Here is a 23,181-nt window from a genome sequence, read left to right on the forward strand (position 1 = left end):
GTTAGTTCAATATCAGCTAAACTTTTAATAAATAATGTGAGTCAATCAAAATAAACAAAATTTAACTGTAGAGAAGTGGTGTAAACAAAATCAACTTCAATATAATAAAATTCAAAACCAAAGTAGTAAAAATTTAAATAAATTGTAATGTAAACATAGAACGGACTCTAAATTTCAATGCAGTAATCTATTTATTTAACTTATATATACATCAAACACTTAAAGAATTTGTAAACAAAAATGAAATGATACTTTCAATAAAATTGTGTAAACGAAGCAATTTTCCAAAAAACAAAAATAAGCAAACAAAGAAAAAAATTTTTAATATAATAAAAAAAAACAGCAGCCCAAGACAATTATTTATTGAACTGTAGAAAAATAAAACCATACGAATTGTATCCTAAAAAATTGAAGGGTAAACAGAAAAAAAACGTGTCCTAAAAATGTGTTTGTGGTACGATTAATGTTATTGACACCGACATGCCACCAATTGTGAAGCAACAACAACAACGCACACTCGAGAAACGTGATCAGACAGTCACAGTCAGTCATAGCCACAGTCGCAGTAATAACATTCAGCCTGGATTGATATAAAAACAAAAAAAAAACTACCACAAATTTTCAAAATCCAAATGTGTACAAAAATAATGCCCAAAGTTCATTGAAACATAAACTAAGCAGAAATCAAGAGTTCAATAATTTTTGGAATTAAAATGCTGCGCACTTTGTAAGATACTCTAAGCAAAAAGTATCTACATACCACATATATAGCAGGCAATTTATGCGACATATGTGAGTTGCAACGAGTGATTTTGGAATAAAATTAGACCACACAATAATGCCTTCCACTGATATGTGTAATCATTATGAGACAATGCAGACAGAGCAGAGCATATCAAAGCTTAAATATTTTTTATTAAGCATTTGTTAAAAAAATTAATTGAATGTGACATTTTATTTACTTTAAAACATATTATAAAGGAATTTTGAAAATTTTGTGGTTGAAGTCGTCAATCTCATTTAATTTGACAGTACAGAATATTTGTTTAGGATTTATTTGAGGTTTTCAAAGATCTGACAGCATTTATTTAAATGTGTGTATTAATATACAAATATAATATATATACATACCTCATCGAATTCCTTAGATTTTACACCGGCACTCTTTCTGTAAATAAAAATAATACCAAATTATTAAATTAATCATCATTAATAAATGAAAATATATAAATATAAAGTTAAATATCGGCATCGACAAAGTAATCTTTTAACACATTATTATCTTGTTGAGCTTAGTTGAGTCAGTGCACTTGAGCACTTTTACTCTCTATTAACTGCGAGGTTTATTCATAACCCCTCTCTACGTCTTGACTGGATTATTGTTTATCACTACATCAGACGAAGCAATAACTGGCCTCAGATCTGCATACCTTCCCGAAAAGCCTGTAACCATTCTGAGATTCTTCAACTAATATAAAGTTTTAATGAACTTAAAAACTACTAATTAAATATTTTAAAAACTAGCATACGAACACTTGTAAGAAGGAAATAAACTTCTTCAGGGGTGTGATAAGTGCCAAAAAAATTTTTTTTAATAACAAATCCACCACAAAAATAATATTGAATCTTAATTACTGCGATATACTCAGGATGTTTTCAGTATTTAAAATTTTCAAAACAAAATCGACTAACTGGATAAATCAGTCTATTAACTATTTACACATATCCGGATATTTGCACGAAAACTCTGATAACGATAACACAAAAATTTACGCTTTCAAAGCTGAAGCACACCTCTACTTTGAATGTGAGAAATTTAAACGATATAACACTTATTTTAATAGAAGTTCGACGTTGTTTGTTATCAGAATTTTAATGTAGGTATAAAGCCATGTGTGGCAGCCCATGTGCCACTTGCAACTTCTAATATTAAATTCTTTAATGGATAGGTGTACACATTCCCACAATTTTAGGTAAGCGACTCGTTCTGAACACCATATTTTTATAACAGGACTAAGGTTTTGATTAATAAAGAAGATTAATAAAGAAGTATAGGAGTCGCTTCAGTTTTTAATCTTTAGTTGTATCGAAAAAGCGGTCTCTTGAGCTTAGCGAATAGACAGAAGTCACACAAAATATCCTTCACATTAAAGTATTCACTATATCAGTGAGGTCTCTTATTGTCACATGATGATTTTTTACCTCAACTGATTTCTTAGACGTGTTTGTCATTAATATAGATGACCATCGTGGCCTATCTTGTCTTCAACTTCTTCTCTACTCTCTTTTAATTTTTTATAAAACTTGTCAATATTTTTTTGATTTCTGACAAAGCAGACTTTGAAGGCACCGAATGATCTCTGCAATATCCTCAATATTTCTCCAAAAAAAATTATAACACGAAAAAAAAATTTTTTTGTAACAATTTTTGCTCAATAAAGTCAGATATCTTAAAAATTGCTTATTAAATTTTTGTTGCTCACAAAACACATGTAACTATTGAACAAATAAAATATTTATATGAAATTTGACACAGTTGTCAGTGACAGTATTGCCAAGCTAAACAAAGAGTTGCCAGAATCGAAAAGATTAAATATTTCAAATTTCATAATATTTTCTGATCATAGTAGTTTTCTCGAAAAGCGGTTTTTGATTGATCATATTATGATATGATATGTAGCCCAGTAGAATATTTGTTGGAGGAATATCAGAAAAGGTGGTAATAATGCTCGAATCGGATTATATCAGTACAAAAATCTCAGTATCGACGGGACAATAAGTATTGTTTATTTACTTATGTAATATTAAAAGTTCAAAGTACTTCACTAATTTATCTCAATACCATTTTCGATATATGGTCGAATCTAATATCAAGAGAATCGAAAAACTGATATGGGAAGAATATGTGAGTAAATTCAAAAGGACTAGGTATCCATACTTACCTACTTACTGTTCGGACGATACTGAGAATCGAAAAACTGATATCGGAAGAATATGTGAGTAAGTTTAAAAGGACTAGGTATCCATACTTACTTACTGTTCGGACGATACTGAGATTTTTGTACTGATAGAAATAGATTGGAGCATTACTGTATTTCGAATTACAACAAATATTTTACTAGACAAGAAAGAATTTACTTGTATTGAAACTTTCCCTCTCTTGATATAGACATTTATATCCATACTGTTTATTGAACCCAAACATCGTAAAATTTTTTAGTGCTGACTAAGATCCTTAAAGAGATCTTAAGTTTGCATAAGCACTATAACTTGTATTTAATTTTATAAATTCAATAGCAGCAAAGTTAAGCCACGCTGCATTAGATATATTGACCACTAAAGACTTGAATAAAACTTGTATTGCAATAATATTGTTAACATGTTAAATGAAGTTCATAGGATGTACTCTTCATTGCATTAGGGTGCAATGAAGTAAGGTGAAAATGTGGTTAAGCAGATAAAAACATTTACGGTTAAATTGACAAACGAAACCAGGTGTTTTTTAAAAGAGCATGAAACTTTAAAATATTCTTCACAGACCGGAAATTAATACGTGTTGAATGTGGTAAATAAAAAGAAAAGAAAAATATAAGGATATGTAGATGAAAGGTAAAGAATTGAAACCATGTGACTGTATTATATATTATTAATACATGAATATATTTCCATATGTATTCATTTCACATTATACAATGTACAATGTTTCTCTTTCAATATGTGTATCTGTAGAAATACCAAAAAAATGCTAATTAATTGTTTAAAAAAAATTATAGCCTCCATAATATTTACACAAAGATTTAAGGCATATAAAAAATAAAAATAATTTTAGTTCAGATCAGTTAAAATCTGATATCAATATCATTGAAAAAAAATTATGATATTCTTGTTTATATGTATTATCATTTCCATTACGAAAGATATAACAAAAAAAAAAAAAAATTGAAGTCATTGAACTACATTCACAATTCCCATACACACTCACCCTACAATCTGATTTGCGACGTCGTCTACGTACTATGAAGAGCAGATAACTCTTACCAAAAATATCATATTTATAAATTGTATCTTCTCTTGTAAAGTTGTCTGAACCCACAGGATAATGACACATGGCACTGAGAATTAGACAATGTAGAGGAGAGTTTGTAATAAAAGTTGACACAAAAGGAGCACAACAACAACAACAACAACAACAACGATTTTCGAATAATAAACAAAGGTTCACGTCCGAACAAAATGTGCCCGCTGTCGTATGCATGATTTAATATTTAATAGCAGCAGCAGCAGCGGCGTAGACTAAGAATTGAATAAAAATAAAAGATACACGACAAGAAAAGATACAAACGAGGCGGGCAGCATCAGTGACGTTTGGAGGAGTCAATCACACAGTTTTTATTCACAATGTACTGGTGAACTGAACTACCAATGAACGACCTTGAACATTTTCTGAATATATAAATTGTATAAAGAAAAAAAAAGCAGAAAAATCCATCGGTATGATTACAATTGCTAACACTTTCAAGTCTAATATTTATTTATGGGTGAGGCGGCACTGACTCAAGTAGACACGTAGATACGGTTTTATTTTTTTACAGGTGATACGTTTGAAATCACCAATACCATTGAATAATTTATTAGCAGATTAAAAATAAACGCATAATTTATGTAGATAAAATGAGCATAGCCATGGGTAAAAAATAAACTCAAGAACTTTTTAAGGAAAGGACAGTTTTTACATGAAGTTTTTGTCAACTGCAACTGTAGAAATCCTCGTTCTATTACTAGACAGTAGAGTAAGCAAAAGCTTAGTATATTTTTATTTTATTTGAAAGATATTTTAATTTTTGTTTAATTTATAATTTTAAACATGAATCTGTATTGGATATCATAGTGATGTGTAGTGATACAGTTCATAATTTTTTAACGCCTCCTATTTCAAGGATTCGCGCCAGTATCAATTGAAACTATACATTCCTTCTTGGTTAGGAAAACTATACATTTGGTTATATGGTTTCCTTCTTGCAAAGGAAGCGAGTTTACAACCGGTACAACTTTATATCGGAATAAAGTATTGGGTTTAAATTATAGCCACCACGATACTTTAATTAAAAAGGCCAACATTAATTAGTCAAGACATCGAAGCTGCGGGCCCAACAACCGTAGTATCAGATTTACATATTAAGTGTCTTAAGTGAAACTCGATCATTATCATTTATACTCCAAACAGTATCGGCTGGTTCATACTGAATTTTAGTCGCCACTTACACTAAGCATGTATTACCTTGGTTCCCATTCGGCGGTTGTGGCGCGTAGTGTCAATATAATCTATTGTTAATATCACTGCCAAAAAAAAATATTTTCTATTTGGCACAATTCTGGCTACAACACTGCCAAGTAAGTGAAAATCAATTATGTATAGCTATAATTTTCTGAGATATTTATGTTAATAATTATAAAACAAGATATATTAATTTTGACATAATAGTAAAAATTTTTGAAGTGTACTAAAATGGAAATATTTATAAAATTCATTGCAAGGTACTAACTAATATACAGGTGTCCTAATATTGGACATCTATATATTAGTTCATTGCAAGGTACTAACTAATATACAGGTGTCCTAGTATTGGACATCTATATATTAGTTCATTGCAAGGTACTAATTAATATACAGATGTCCAATACTATACAAATTAAATAACGATTAAAATTTTTATATATGATCTCTGAATCAGCATTCAATCTATAACAACCTATTGTCATTTACACGTATATTAGAAATCAAAAAACATATACATGTAATTGGTGTATATTGAAATTAATTAATAATCGACATAAAATCAATTTAGTACTTCTTCTGTACTCAATATTATTTCGTATCTTTGTGGTAGTTATATAGCTTTTTTTTCATTAATATTTTTTCTTAGAAACAACAACTTTTTATTAACTTAAATCTGAGATTTTTGAGTGGAACTACAGTAGGCCTCCGATAGTCCGAATATTTGGAAACTCAGATTCTCTCATAATCCAATAAAAATTAGAAAGTGTAAAATATGCATTATTATGTACCTTGTAGTCCGAATCAACAACTGTTACGCTAATCCGAATCACATGTTTTGAATGTATCTGCTCGATAGTCTAGTAAGATAAATCACATTTATGGGTTTTAATTATACACACATGTAGGTTTTATTCAACTAAACGCTTTGTTTGCTATTCCCTTATACACTTTATTACTATAATGATTACTATAATGAGTAGTGTATTATTGTTCAGCTTTTATTTAGTTTCTGTAGTTAAACTAAATATATATTAACATATATAGGGCTTTTCCTGCATTTCTAATATGACTTCCACATTTCGAATTTCTCAGTGATCCGGATTGACCCCAATTTTTATGGATCCGGATTAGCAGAGTTCTAACGTATTAATCACTGATACAACAAACACACAAAGAACAATAAAATTAAGATACACAATTAGAATGAGAAAATATTGAACTTTTTTTAATTTTTATAATTATTATAGATCTCAAGGTATGTATGATATGTCTTTTGTTATATGTATATTTCAAAGAATTTTTAATTACATTAAAGAACTTATTTTAAAGTGTTAATAAAACCTATCTAAATTTTTATAGAAAAACATATTTAATATAATTTCTTCCGCACAAAATATTTACATACACAGCTGTTTAAGGGTAAAACCGGAACTGTAAAAGTATCTATTCAAAAAATTTAAAAAAAAAAATTATACATATCTGTTCTACTTAAGATACATAACAGAAACTAACAGCAATGAAAATGTTATACAGGTAATAATAACTATTTTCTATGTTCCAAATGACATAAATGCGTAAAAGTATCTATGTACATTACTACAAGAAATAAGTCTAACAACTCTGGTTTATTTGCTTTGAACTAATGTAAAATCAGGTTGTTTACAGAATTCCAGAGACATAACGGCAGGAATTCTTAATTATATTTTACGTTTTTACCATACAAAACAAAATGATTGTACGCGTCGTCGTCCGTCATCGTCTTTATCGTAGTCGTCGTATTCGTCGTCGTCGTCGACGTTGTCGTATGTATCTGATATGTGTGATCTTAGTGAAAAATGAAAAGAATAAAAACAAAGGTGAATAGCGTGTGCAGATGTTTAAAATCGCAAGTCAATACAGGTAAAAGCAGCTTAACAGCTGTTTTTGAAAAAACAGTTCTGAACCGAACCATACACAATCTAATAAAAGCAAAAATTTCAAAAAAAAAAAATAAAGAATACAAAAACAAAAGAATTTATATAAGAAATAAGAGAAATAAGTTTGAGATAGGACAGGTTTTTGTGTCCAAGAAGACAAATCAGAAGATTTAAAAACGCAGAAAAAAGATTCAGCGAAGTGGCAAATCAGTATAACGAAAGTGTAAAGAGAGCATTAAAAGTATCTTTGAAATATAATATACATTGAGAAGACGATAGCCACAAATATCTCCGAGATGAGTAACAAACAAATGAAGTGCTCAAATTTCGTAACGGCAGAAACATGTTGAAAAAAGATACAAAGCACATGTTTGGAGATTATATGGATTTGACTATTTGAAGTAAACGCGATGGTAGCTATTGATATGTGTAGATAATGAAATTCACGTTTCTTAATTTTTGTTTTCAGTAAACAATTTTATCTAAAACCGTTTTAAACATTCTTTAAAAAAATAATTTTATTTACATAAATCAAGTATAATATTAGTAAACATAATTTGAAAATGAAATAAACCGAACTTATTTATGAGTAATAAATAATTTAATCTGACTTATTACCTGTAAATATGATAAATGCAAGAGCTCATAAAGAGGAAATACATAAAGTCTCATTCTGAGGTTAATTAACCTGTCTTACAACTAATTTAAATTTTATATAATTAATTAATTAATTTAAAGTAATAATGTATTTAATAATACTGACTTTATTTCGTTAATACATATTCGTTTATGTACATTAATAAAATTTTTCAATTACTATAAAAGCGTCGTACCGAAGCACAACGCTATTCTTTATATGAAGATGTTAACGATGATATACCCTTATCTATGAGGTTGCTAACCTTTATTATATAGAAATTGTTCTCTTCTTCAAAAGTTATCAAAAAAGACTAATTAAGTACGTAAAAACAAGTTTATATTAAATTAAACAATCAAAACATATGGCGTATTTCATATAAATATGTAGAATTCTTTATTTAAATAAAGTATTAAAATAAATTATTTAAATATAAAAAGAATCTATATAAATACGTAAATTCTAATGAAACTATTTAAGAATGTGGCACACGTTTTCATATACTTTCGTCATCAGTGACGGTAGCACATTATATTCGATAGGAAGACGACAGACAGTAGCGAGAGATGAAGAGTAAGAAAAATGTGGTTACTAGAATGGACATTTGACGTTTAGGGAGGTAAATGGAATAACTATAAATATTATACTAAAGACCTCAATCAGTAAGTAAATAAAATGTCAAAAAATATTTTAAGTACATAAAATATAGTAAGCATATATTTATTAATAAAATAAAATAAAAGCTAGTACCTATAAAATACATTTAATATATATTATTAATTTACTGTTATTAACATTATTAATATTACATTTAAGAAATACTAAAATAATTTGAATTTAAAATATTTTAAGAAAAGTAAAATTTTGATTTATATTTTGCTCTCTTTTGAAAATTTTAATGCAAATAGAGCATATGAAATTTAAATTGGATGGGTTCCAAAACAATGTGAACGAGGTAATACCCGCACATGCTCAAATAAACAAATTTTTATATTTATTTATATAAATACACATATAAACAACATAATTTTTATTTTTTAAATATTATAGAATTTGTAATATAAATTCTTAAAAGAAATATTATTCATTATAATATAATTAGATAGAAAATTAAAAAACAACACGTGTTAAGTTGTTAAAGATATGATAGTAGTGGTTATATCTCACTACTATTGACTCAATTTTATCTACAAAAAAATTATCAATAAAAGTCAAGATTTCCTAAGATCACTGATGACAAGTACTTAATCAAATTTTTGTTGTTGCTTCTTCATTACTGTTCGAACCCCTATAAATTTTTATTTTCGGTTCATTAACACATAATATTTAAAATATAAATTGAACAGTGAATCAAGTGAAAGGCAATAAGTATTCTGTCTGCACATTTGCAATGAAATCGGAACATTTTCGAACGCAGTATGCGTCGGACCTTTACTTTATAAGGTGCTTATTTAGATCTGGAGTATCAACAGTGTCTCTCTCTTCTGAGATAACAAACCAATATTTGCACTTAAATAAGATTAACTGCAAAAAACTGCCATTCCAAATTAACCTGAGTGTCCGTGCTTTTAAATAGTAATCTGTTAAAACATCATCTTTTTGCAGATTTTGTTGAAATCCTGCTTAAAGTTTTATTGGTCTATTATATGCTTCTCACATTTGGTTTAGGGATTCTCGAAATATCTTAAGGAGTATTTATACAGTTCAAGTAAAAAAATCAAATTTAATAGACTGTCAGATAAATTAACAAGATTAATTAAATAGTAAAGATAATTTTTATATAAACTTAATTAAGGATGAAACTTTTTAATTAGCACACAATAAAAGGAGAATATTTTAGAAAACTTAGTTAATTAAATTAAAATGACATTTTAGATAATGTTACACTACCATTAAAAATTGATGTCAAATTTTAAAGAAATGCAATAAATCAAATAAATATTTTTAATACAAAAACAAAAAAAAAAAACAATGAATTAAAAAATTAATTTATGAAAAGTAGTTAATATGGTGTTTGACAAATTAATTAATAATTAATTAAGATACAAAAATTTATGTATACAATAGATAAAAATTAATTAACTTTATTATTTAAAAAAAATAATTAATTATTTTATATTTTTTATGGTAAGAAATTCCGTAAAATCTTTAAAAGTAGTTCTTCATTATTTAAATAAATAAATAAACCTATAATATTGGTATCAGCATTTAAACCAAAAAAAATAGCATAGCAACTATAGGTCTGTTTTGATCACATTTTTTTTTCTACTCGCTCTTCGGCAAATTATTTTCGATTTCAATTTAATGGCGGATTTACGCGAAAAATCTTAAAACAGTAGCAGATACAGGCAAAGATACAATCAAAACTTCTGCTTATTAACATATTAAGAGCGTAAAGTTCAAAACTTTTACTTTCGATTGTAGATACTACATATTTTATTCATTTCTATTTTTCATTTTGCCGTAAATAATGCAAATTATTACGATTTTTATTCGCTCTTCTCTTTCGGTTTTTTATTTTATTTTTTTTTTGTAAATATTTTCAGTACTTTGAAAATTTTTTTCTGTTTTGTTTTTATCTCATTTCTCTGAATTACATACATTAAATAATTAAAATATTTTTATATTTTCTTTAGACATGCTTTTCGTCTTTAACTATGTCGGAAGTATGTCATGTGAATCCAACAAATACCAATTAACGGTTTTATTTACAAGTGTCAAAAAGCTAAGTTCAAAATTTCTTTTTCGTCTTGATATATTTCATTTTTATTATCTACGTAATGAAAAAGATACAATAAGTATGTGATATGATATTTTGGTTTTAGATCTTCAATACGAATTGTGATTCACTCTAACATTGACTGAAATTACTGTAATTATTAGTCTTAAGTAATTCACGTAGTTGTAGACCTTAACAAACCACAAACCTTGAGAATGTGGATATACAGAAGACTATTGAAGAGGTTCACAAAAAACTGAACAAAGGTAGATTATTACAATATGTAGAGTACCATGATCTTTTATTAAAAATGTACAGCGATATCTATTTTAGACTTGGCATTAAGAAACAGTCCACTTAAGAAACTGCAATCTATATGATAGGAAGATATCTGAGATTTTCTTAGCAATCTATATGGTAGGAAAAAAGTGAAAGAGGAATATAAAGACATGTGAGATAAACTTAGCTATACTTAGATCAAATGCTTTTGACATTTTTCTTTTACTCTTTTAAGATAAAGATTAAGATTTCAGTTAGTTAAGTTCGCAAAGAATATCTTAAGTGTAAAGGCTAAGAACATACTTTACAGAAATTTTATAAAAATATTTTCATGATTTATTATAGATATATTATAGATATATTATTATAGATATATTTTTAGATATTCTACTTTTTTTTAATTCTATTTTTATACAAAAATTTTCACAGAATTTATACACAATACAAACCTATCTATATTTTTACCATACTACTATTTTTACTATAAAACCCACCGATAGTTTTTGCATTTTTAACAGCGAGCTTCGGCGAAGTTCCAAATTCGTAGAAATGCACTTAACTACATCTTTAAACTTTAAAAGCCGATTATCTCAAAACTCAAGCTATATAGTTATAAAACGTAACGCAAAAATTTGCTCAGAATATTGAAATTAACACAAATCCGTTGACAAATTACGATTCCCAGAAAATCGGAATTTCTACAGAGGTTTAATACGCTAACAGCAAATATAGCAGGTTTGCACTAGACTGAATCTGCGCTAGTCTGAATCTGTGGTAATTCGAATTCCCTCGTAAAATTATTTTTTTATAAAATACAAAATACGCATAGTGTCTTGTAGTTCAAATCAAACACTGATCCGGACTCTAGAAATATATCTGCTCGATAGTCTAGTTAAGTAAATCACATTTTACGGGTTATGCTTATATGTTAGATATAAATATTTACCATTTGAATGTGTTACCTGATTAATGGATCATTTTAATGGTCAGTAGATTATTGTTCAGTTTTTATTCAGTTTCTGTTTTTAAAATAAATACACGAATTTATGTATAGTTTTAAAGTTAGTTCTAAGATGTTGCAACAAAAGGGTTTTTCCTTATACATTTTTTAAAATAAACAAAATATGTAAAATTTTTAATCAAGCTCTCGCCATCTGAATATCTCAGTGAATCCGTCCGATCAACCCAATTTCAATTTCAATAGAATATATATATATATACCATGAAAAAAAGGAAGAGAGAGAAATATAGAGGAAGAGAGTGAAAGGAAGAAAGAGAGAGAGAATGAGAGAGACAGAGGAACAAAACAAGAGAGAGAGATAGGAAGAAAGCAAGAGAGAGAGGAAGGGAAAGATAGGAAGGAAAGAGAGACAGACAGAGAGAGAGATAGATGCATACGCTAAGCAAGTTTTCGTGGAATAAATAAAATTATTAATATAAATTAAAAAAAATTAAAATACTGTGATACATTTATAAGTCAGTTAGGTCTTCACCTGAAACATATTCTTGTATTTAATAGATTATACTAATAATAAAATGAAATCAGCTGACCAGAAATAAATCATAGTGTGATTTTTAATACAATGAAAATTATTACAATTACCAACATAGCAATGCTAAATAATTTTTGTATAAAAATTTCGGTAAACAAATATCACGTCAAAAAAATTGATAATAGGATTGAGATCGAAGTATATTTGTATTATTATGAAAAAAAAAATAAAAAATAAAATAAAATAAAAGAAATAAACTCAAAAACTACACTACAAAGAAAGCAAACAAAAACGAAAACAACAAAATTCACCTGCCAAGCACAAACAATTTTATTTTTATTTGTTTTATTATTTTCTGAACTTGACAATCGCAAAGATTGTTAAAAGTGCACATGTACATACCCGTAGATAGATACAAATTCAGTGGGCACGCTTGGTTCGGTATGCTCAAAAGTGTAGCCGTAGTACGTAACGTTTAATTGTTGTATTAAACATTTACGATTTTCATATCTTTTCTTTAAAGCAAAACGTGGAAACCAAAAGCGACTAAAAATTAAATAAAAAATTATTAAAAATTTTGTAAAAACCAACTGAAATCACTAGCACACGCCGTTGTATGTTCAATACAAAAAAAAAAAATAAAATAAAATTTTGTTGCTTCTTTATTATGTTTTGCTTATATATCAATAAAAATATATATGAGTGGATATAATAAAAAAAAAGTACATATTTAAAAATTAGCAAACATTTCAGATGGGCTTATTTTTTTAAATATATTTTGATATTTATTTTGTTCCATCTTTTCTTACTAGTATAAAAGTATCTTTCGGTTTCATACTAAATTTCATACTAAATTTATACTAAATTTCATACTAAATTTATACTAAATTTCATACTAAATGTATATTGAAAAAAGACTTAGAATACAAAGTCACAATAAAATGTATTTAAAGAAAAGAATTCCCTTCGTTCCTTACTTCATCGGACTTATAAATAAACCAGTTAACATAACATACACAAAGCCCAAAATAGCTACTAATTTAAATGTATCTATTTATCTATTACTTTATACAACTCGTAAATAAAGTAAATACAACTCTTAAATGCTCGACACAGCTAAACTGCTAATTATAATGTATCTATTAAAATATAATTATCTATTACTTTATAAAACTTAAATAAACAATTTAAAATTTTTAATTTAAACAATTTTTAGTTAATTTATTTAAATTTTAGAATATTTACTGCATCTTTTCCTGCATATAACTCTTAAATGAAACAGTAGTCAGTGTACTCTAAAAGCTTGAAATTTTAATGTATCTATAAAAAATTATTCATTTATTACTTCAATAAACTAGTTAATAAACCAGAGTATACTCTAAAGATTCAAAACAGCTACTAAATTTAATTTATCTATTAAAATACATTTATCACTGCTTCATATAACTCATAAATAAACAAGTATATTCTAAAATCACGGAACAGATACTAACTTTAATGTATCTATTAAAATGTATTTATCTATAACTTCATAAAATTCTGAAATAAACCAATGTATTAGAAAAACACAAAAACAACTATGAAAATACTATTTTAAATGTATCTATGAAAAATAATTCAAGAAAAATAAAGATATATTTAGTAGCAAAATATAGCCTACATTTGTTAGGACAAAAAAGAGAGATCTTTGGGGTTTCAGCAAACTAATGTGGCACTGTTTTCTAACACTGATGCTTCAACGGTAGCATTTTCCAACAAAAAGCCTATATAGGCAGGTATTGCCATGACCAAGACCAGATAATATTCATTAAAAAGTTTCTATGTCTTTGCACATAACTATAAACTTAATTGTATAGAAGATTGTTTCCTTAATGGCAAGGCTGAGATAACGAAGATAAACATATAGGATCTGTTTAATATCATCTGGACAGTGGTTTAACAAGGATACTTACATTAACGCACTTCGTCTTAATCTACAATAATATGCTTCTCAGAGGATCTTAGTCAGTTTTAGAATATCAAATGTCTAACCTCCATTGGAAGACGAAATAGTTTCACAAGGAGTTATAATGGAAACAAAGGTTAGTCTAGCTTGATTTAACGTTGTCTGTACTAATATACTATACTAATATAGTATACTAATATACTAATATACTTTTCAAAGAATCTTAGTAAGTTGCAAGATATGGGTTGTCTTTAATTTTAACTAAAAGTCTTAATTATGTTAGCTTGGGTCAACTATCAATTTTGAGGAGGTCGGAATGGATATTAGATGTTGCCGAGTGGAAAAATTGATAACGCACGCTTTCTCAATCTAATCTTATCTAATCTACTTTTTAGAGTAACTGAACTAGAGGTTTAGAGATTCAATATGGTCTTAACTCTTGAAATATTTATATTGTAATACATTGGATCCCTGACATTACCGCTATTGCTTAACCTAATCCAGTGTATATAATAACAATTTCTATAGTATACTTTTGAATAATTACTGACAATCCTGCGAGCTGATAGACTATATTACTAATTATTAAAAACAAGTTATAAATCACAATTCATTAAATAATTTTAGAATCTGTAGGATATCTATAGTAAAATAAAATTTTATTTTTAAAATGAAAAAAATACACATTTTTATTTAAAAATAAAAATTTACTCAATGATTTTAATATAAATTTAAAAAAAAAACACAAAATGTATTTCACGGTTTAAAAAAAACTGAAGCCCTACTTAAATGTGAGATACTATCACATAACCGTTATGTATCTTTTTTTTTTTCAATATAACGTGACTGCTCAGCGTCTGTTACACACATAATTCAACTTTTTCGCCGAAGCTTACACAAACATAAAACGTGAACACGGCAAGTTCGGCAATGTTTATTGAGGATTTCAATTTTAATAGCTTTATTTACAACGAATCGAGAGAAGATACAGATACAGCAGATACAGTAGATACAGCAGATAATGGTGAGATGTAGTTAGAGTTAGAAATTATTTATGTGTATTTTCGTGTGATTATGTTAAAATATGAAACAATAGCAAAAGTTAAGATATAAAATTTTAAGATTTTGGCACATTACTTCTGTATTTTTAATTACTCCAACATGAATCGAGTTAAGTCAAGAGTACTTATAAGCTAACTCGCGTGGCGTCAAGGTTAAGTAGTAAAACGAAAAAAAAAAAAAATACTGCAACATAAAAACTATATTGCTTTTATACTAAAAAAAAATAAATTAAATTAATTTAAGAAATGCAAAATTAGTGATTGTGTTGGTATATTATTTAAGGTGAAACTTGAGTGAAGGTTTCACACACAATATATTCAAAAACATTTCTCCTAAATTTGTTGCAATAAAACACTTTCCACATTCACTGTACTCTGTTGAGTTTATAAATAATTTAATTTAAACTTAAATTTTTCATCAATTTTATTACAGAAATTTATTATAAAAACTTAAAATAAATTCTTTAATATTTTTTATACCTATTATAACCAAAAGATATATTATAAGGTTTATCAGTAAATTTGATTCTATTTTATTAGGGATATCACAATAAAATCTAATAAAATACGAAAGTCCCCTTCATTATCTTTCAATCTCCCTAATATATGTCCATGCTGTCTGACTACATGAACTTAATCTGCTAGGTATTAAGCCTATCTACTCTCTTCTTTCTCCCCCGTCTATTGGAATGAAATTTCCACATTGTTGTGGAAATCTTCTCTATTCATTCCTAAGAGATGGTTTTAGTGAGTTCAAGTCTAACACATATTTATATTACACTCAGTTGGTTAATATGTCAAATTTTTGAAAGTAATCTACTTTAAAGTGCTTCACAAAAGCATATAGTACGCTGTATTTTAGCATTATTATAATAAAATATATAACATTTTAGATATTATAACCTCTTCGTATATCGCGAAATTGGTACGTAAGGTTTATTACTTATCTACTCAACGAAAAGGCAACATTGGACACTGCAAATTATGTGTATTGTTGATTAAGAAACGGATCTAGTCACGTTAATTTGTCGGTTTCTGTGCATAGGTATATCAAATTCAACCAATTAAGTAAGTAAATAAAGACACTTACTGAGATTAACTTAGAAATGTTAACTTAGAAATTAACATACATAGCATTGTAAATGAATTTTTTTCTTTCATTTAGATATATAAAAAAGATATCTGTTTTAAAGTGGAATGTAGTAATTATTCATCAAGGCAATACAAGTGTTCAAACAAACAAGTGTTTTCTTAATGACAAAATTCAAAGAATTTAATCAGAAATTTTTTGAAGAATCAACAAGTTATAAGAATTATTTTTATATGATTTTTTTCTAAAACAGATATAAAAAAAAATTCTGGAACTAAATGCGTGAATTACAGTAGTAAATAGATAACGTGTATAATAGATATTGACAGACTATCTATAATTACATTTTAATGATCTTAAAATATTTTTAAAAAAAATTTGTCAATTTCAATTTTAAAAGCAAGCAACATATTTCATCTTTAAAGCAAACAATTTTAGACTATTATACCCGAAATAACTAACATACGCATAATTACGTCAATTTTCAATGTGAATACTGATTGCAGCTCTACTCTCCTTGACGACTTTCAACTGTTTCCATATCTTAGGTTAAAAAGGCGGCTTTGTGCTCAAAGCTAACATGAGCTCAAATAATGGTCCATTATGATACCACAAATTAGCGTTGTTTATACGCAGACCAGAAGGATTTCCGAAAGAACCGCAGTGATCAACGTACAAGCAGCGAAGAAATGTGGAACGTCTCGATTCAAATGACAGTGAACCAACCTGACAAGTCATAAACTTGGTCAAGTCCCTAATTTTAAAGGCTGACAGTTTTGTCAGATCGGTTAGGAAAGAGGTGGCAAAGATTTTGAAACTTCTCCTAGATAACTATAGACATTGGCAAACATGAGGTGGAGTATCGTTTCATCCTTATCTGAAGAACTAAAACACGACAACAATTATTATAGGGTAGAACCTAGCCTCATAAATGTCCTAATACGCAGTGAGCATCGCAGCATCGATACCGTAGCGCTACGATTTAGTTTAATTTGAACCAAGTCGCAGTTGAGTTCTGATAGGAAGGTTTATCAGCCCAAGTGTATTTAACTATAATCAGCATTTGATGAATATTTGGTGCCTTTTTGGAATAGTATACCTTCTGTTAAAAAAGTATTCGGATTTTGTAAATAAAACACACAAATTTATATTTTATTCCAAATTTATTTTATCTCCTTCAAAATATGCTCTTTCTGAAGCGATACACATATGCCAACGCTTAACCCAATCTTCCATACACTTTTCGTAGGCCCGTGCAGGTATGGCTTTTAGTTCCTTCGGCGAATTCTCTTTTACTGATTCAATCGACTCAAAACGCTAACCATGAAGGGTCAATTTGAGTTTCGGAAACTGGAAAAATTCACATGGCGCCAAATCTCGCGAATATGGTGCCTTAGCGATGACAGTGGCGCCGTGTTTGGTCAAAAAATTGCGTACAATAAGAATTTTACATAGTAAAAATCGCTAAATGCACTTGAGGTAGTCTTACATTAACAGCTGCTGTAAACAAACTAATTGACAGATGTACCATATGTCAAAAAAGAATGTACCAACATAACAAAAAAAAAAAATTTTGGAAAAAAATCTATTACTTAAGGAGTAGTTAACAAACAACAAAATCCGGATACTTTTTGCGCAGAAGGTACAGGACTTAATAGATTCTCTAACAAACAACAAAATCCGGATACTTTTTGAGCAGAAGGTACAGGACTTAATAGATTCTCTTCGTCCTCCATTGTTGCTCTGTTAGTTGAAGGGATAACTCTGAAGATTTCGGCTACTATAATAACGTTCAGAGTTGACTTATAAGAAAGATAAATAAGAAAGAATGAAATAAATAGTATATATTATAAAACCATAAATATATATATTATATATATATTATATATTTTTATAAGCCTAATAACTAATATTATACTGAATCCATTTCAATTTATATTATGCACGAAATATATATAGATATCTGTCGCAGCTGTGAAGAAAACGATGAGAGTGCCTCTCATCTACTATGTGTTTGCCCAGCTTATGCACTGCGGCGACTTAAAACATTAGGAGCCCCACTTTCTTGAGGACCTGAACCAGTTACAGGACCTGACACTTAATAGCATTTTATGCTTCGCTTAAGGTTCTAGTTGGTTTTAAACACTGAGTTTTTCCTATAAATACGGTAACACAATGGACCTAAGTGGGTCGACTAGGGATCGCCGGTATAACCTAACGTAAAATAAATATAGATATGCAGATGTATATAGATATGTTTTATATAGATATGTATGTTTTATATTTGTATACACATAAATATGTTTTATATGTATATAGATATGCATTATATGCATATAGATATATATTATTTTTATATGTATTATTTGTGTATACATATGTATATTATATAAATATGTACATTATATGAGTAAGAGCCATTCTTATCTTATGTGAGTTCTAAATTAGTTGTCATAAAAAGTGTTAAATTGCTAATTTTAATAAACACTGATATCAAAAATGAATCATAGGCCGAGCAGGAAGGCTTACAAGTGCTGAACTTAAAATCTTAATTACAATGTAGACAAACTGCGACGAATATACTAAGCAAAAAAACGCACATTATACATTACAAATTGTTTATTTCCGATAACAAAATAAATTGTAATAAAACCGAATTAAAAAATTAAACACAATGCAGAAAATGCTAAAAGAACAAAAATAGGTCATTTACATGTACAAACAAACAGAAGTAAAAAATACGAAAACGACGGCAAAGTATCTGAAATTGTTCATGGGTAAAGTGGAATATAAATACTCGCATCGGACACAAATATATATGTCTGTACATATATAAAAAAAAAACTATATATATAATATGTATGTAATATTATTTGCTGTTTAAATAGATACATTTTTTTATATGTAAAAGGGCAACACTCTATTGCATTTAAATTAAGTTATTATTAGTTAAAAACGTTTTGGCGCGTTGAAACCATTTTTATGTAGAAAACAAGTCTGGCAACCTCTAGCCGAAGAGTATACTTCTTCATGAGTCTTTGTTCTATTTCTCTACTTTTTTTTCCGAATAGTAAATATTTATGCATATTTCGTGTATAAGTTCCATTATTACATCATAAGAAGAATACAAAAACTATTTATGCAAACAAATGAATCAATGTTGTTCTAAATACAAAATATATAAAAATGGGTGGGATTAATGTAAGAAGATAAGGAACGAAAAATATATGCATAAAGCAGAAATCAGAAAGAAGAAAAGTAAAATTAACATTAGTCATAAATATCTTAAATTTGATCATTTCATTATTTCATTCAAAAAAACCGAAAGAAAAATTGAAATTAAAAATATTCCAGCAGAACAGTAGAACGTTTCGAAAGAACAAAAAAAAACTTCACAACAAATTAGCATTTACGACGGAATTAAATACGTAGTAAAAAGTGATAAGCATACAAAAAAGCGTAGATGGCACATTAGCAAATAAAAATCAATTGACAAGAATTAAAGTATCAAACAAATAAAAACACAAAAACAAAAACAAATATTACAAAAATATAATTCAAAACAGCAAAGATACAAATACGAACGACAATGACAAACGACAGACAACAGTAGGCAAGAGCGCAGCGGCAGCAACAACAATAATAATAACAACAACAAAACAAAAGCAACAGTCAAGTGTGTCGGTAGCGAGAAGAGTTAAAAAACAATTTACAAATCAGCTGCCTGCTTGCCTGCCTGTTTGTTTGCAATGAGGAACAACAAAGTAAATACAAATGACGAAATGACGACACCAACTATTTAGTAACATCAACTATTGCCGCTGCCAACACGTGCGGTACGTATATACACAAACGAACAAATGTAATTACTGCCTTGCATTGCCAATACGCATACAGTACGCCGTATAAAGGTACCGCCGTACTGTACAAATGTATTTGTGTAAAGATTATTGATTTAATTGATTAGCTCTAAAGATCGCAATGCTCGCAGTTGTACGTACTACTGCCAACCTAAAGTCTATTCAAGTACTAATTATAGCAATAATAACTCAAATTATATGAAGGTTAAGACCGAAGCGGTAACAGCATTGCGACATGCGATGACGATTAATTATTGTTTTGGAGAATATATATACTAATTCCATTATTGAATTTATGGATCGAAAATATACTCTATTTTATTGGTAAAAGTCTTTCAAACAAAAAAAGTTTAGTTTATATATAAATATATTTTATATTAATAATAAAAAACTATAGAATAATAGTCAGAATAATAACATAAAGACAGAGAGAGAGAGAGATATAAATTGAGTACACTCCAATTTATAGTAAAAAATTATATATTCATAGAACAATTGGTGTTATGAAAAAGAGCCAGAATAATAATATAAAAAGAGAGAGAGATAAATTGAGAATAATACACAATAAAAGATTATATATTCATAGAATAGTCGGTATTAAGTCCATGTTATGTAGAGTGTCACGCGTACGTCAAAATTAAAATTGTTGTTGCTTTCGATGCAAAATAAAAAACTGAGAGAGAAAAAGTAAAAATTGGGAGAGAGGAAAAAAAATACTGAGAAAGTATAAACTGAGAGAGAGAGTAAAAAACTAAAAGAGAGAGTAAAAAACTGAGAAGGAGAAAAGAAAACAAATGTCTGTTAAAGTTCAGTCATAAGAGCCAAGGTTATCTGTGCCTCGTCACTCAGACACATCCAAAAACTATAAAAGTAATAGTAGAAATACGAAATTGACCAACTGATGTGACACTCTGCAAAACATGTTCATTTTCTTCATAGCCCGAAAGAGCCAATTTTGAGATGCCCGTGACACTCTACATAACATGGACCTAATGCCTCATTTTCACTGTCATTTTCAATGTCAAATATTGTCAGTATAATGAATAGGGATAGTCATATAATGTTATATTCGCATTCTTGTCATGTAATGAAAACTCATTTGACACACCAGTCAATTATAATTGTCATTTAAAATGACATAGTGAAAATAAGACATTATAGTAAAAACATAAACGCATGGTATGATGACGAAAAACAAAACAAAAATTGTCTAAAATACAAGGATTTCCACATATATGCATAGAAAGGGCCATGAATACGACCTCAATGACGTGTATAGAAACATTCTAAAAAAAATATTGAGACATCATATGGTAATGTGTGTGTGATCCTTTACAATATCATAATATAAAGCATTCATATTAATTACTTAAATTAATTTGAGTACCCCGCATCATAAACTTTGGTCCAAATAGACTCCACCCTCAGTTAAAAAAAAAAAGAGATTTCAAATCAATCTAAACAAATCATAATGGATTAAGAATTACAATGGATTAGAATTTCTAATAGTTAATTAGTGTTTACCACAGACACTAAACTCACCACACCACACTTGTCAACGACAAGTACTAAATTTTTATAACATTATTTATGTAAGAAGAAGCGCCTTCCGTTTTGACATAATCGACAGTAATTGAGATTAAAATGTAGAAATGTGTTGAATACATTTATATACATAAAAAAAATAAAGAACATTAAAAAACAATGACGTTCTTCAACTCTGACGGTCTCAAAACGTAAATCACAGGAATTTCAAACCACAAATAAATAAGTTTTTTTACCTTCTAACTACGAAACTAAGAATATGGAAGGAAGAGAGAGAGAGAGAGAAAGACCAGTTATGTATGAACCCTAGGTAAGTAAACTGTTTATTTATTTAAATGGAATCAATTAGCAAGATATATCTTATTTATGGAAACAATAACAAATTAATTAAACATAAATTTGTGTACGCATAAAAACTGATCTAAAATTATCTCACCGCCGTTCTCAGTTTTTGTCACGAACAAAACAATGGTGGACGGCTATGATACACATGCACTAATTAATAAGGCAAACAATGTGGTAGATATTTAATAAAAAATTTGGTAATAATTTAGTTTTGCATTTCTTTCTTATTTTCTCTTTTGCATTTAAATAACATTCTTTTATTTGTGTACTAATGCAAAATTCCAAACTAAAAAGTCCATTAAACAATTAATTACGAAATTCTAAATTACATTTTCAAGTTTCACATTGAAATGTTAAGAATTATGTCAAATCAAACTACAAGGAATGAAACAACAACAGTTCGCTTATTGGTTATCACTACACCACAGCCATAAGCTGCAAATGAGACCGAAGATGAAAAACGCATGAGCACAACATGCGCTCGTCTCTCTTTTTACTCAAAACAAGTTTCACAACTACAAAACTTTTCAAAGCGACAAAAATGACGGAAAACTGCAAAGAGCGCGCATAAATACATGAATAAAATGTATTTTTTTTTCAAAATTACTGTGTAAATTCATATTGGATTTTGCCGTTTGCTTAAAATTTTTATCGACTGATTTGTTCAGTCTTCTGCGAACGTGCGAGAAGCCTCCAAAAGCAGCACAAAAAGGCTGTAGAAGTTGTTGTACGAACAACGAAACGGTGTGGTCGGCGTAATTTTTATTATTGTTTTGTATGTGGATTTTTTTTCTTTGGCTGTTGTTGTTACTTTTGTTTTTGTTGCTGCCGTGCTGTTGTTGACATGGGTATATTTTACGTTTGCTGTATATTTACATTCGTGCTCATGCATATGAGTTTGGGTCGGGTACAGCGCGCTGTTGTGAGTGAATACAATTCGTTCGTTCGTTCATTCGTTTAAATGAGGGTGTTTGCAAGTCAGGGCGCAGTGGAGGGGTGGTGGCCTTTTTTCC

At 28.3% G+C, this 23,181-nt stretch overlaps 1 protein-coding gene across 1 annotated transcript in view; it reads right to left on the bottom strand.

Moving 5' to 3' along the window:
• LOC119671037 (putative GPI-anchored protein pfl2) overlaps window positions 1–23,181 on the bottom strand; it is a 52,624-nt gene that overhangs the window by 26,472 nt on the left and 2,971 nt on the right. The window contains exon 2 of the mRNA XM_038081527.1: window positions 1,132–1,168. The gene's annotated coding sequence lies outside the window, so the exon portion shown is untranslated. The remainder of the gene's footprint in view (window positions 1–1,131; window positions 1,169–23,181) is intronic.

Source organism: Teleopsis dalmanni, chromosome 1, assembly GCF_002237135.1.
Source record: "Teleopsis dalmanni isolate 2A chromosome 1, ASM223713v2, whole genome shotgun sequence".
Classification (NCBI taxonomy): Eukaryota; Metazoa; Arthropoda; class Insecta; order Diptera; family Diopsidae; genus Teleopsis; species Teleopsis dalmanni.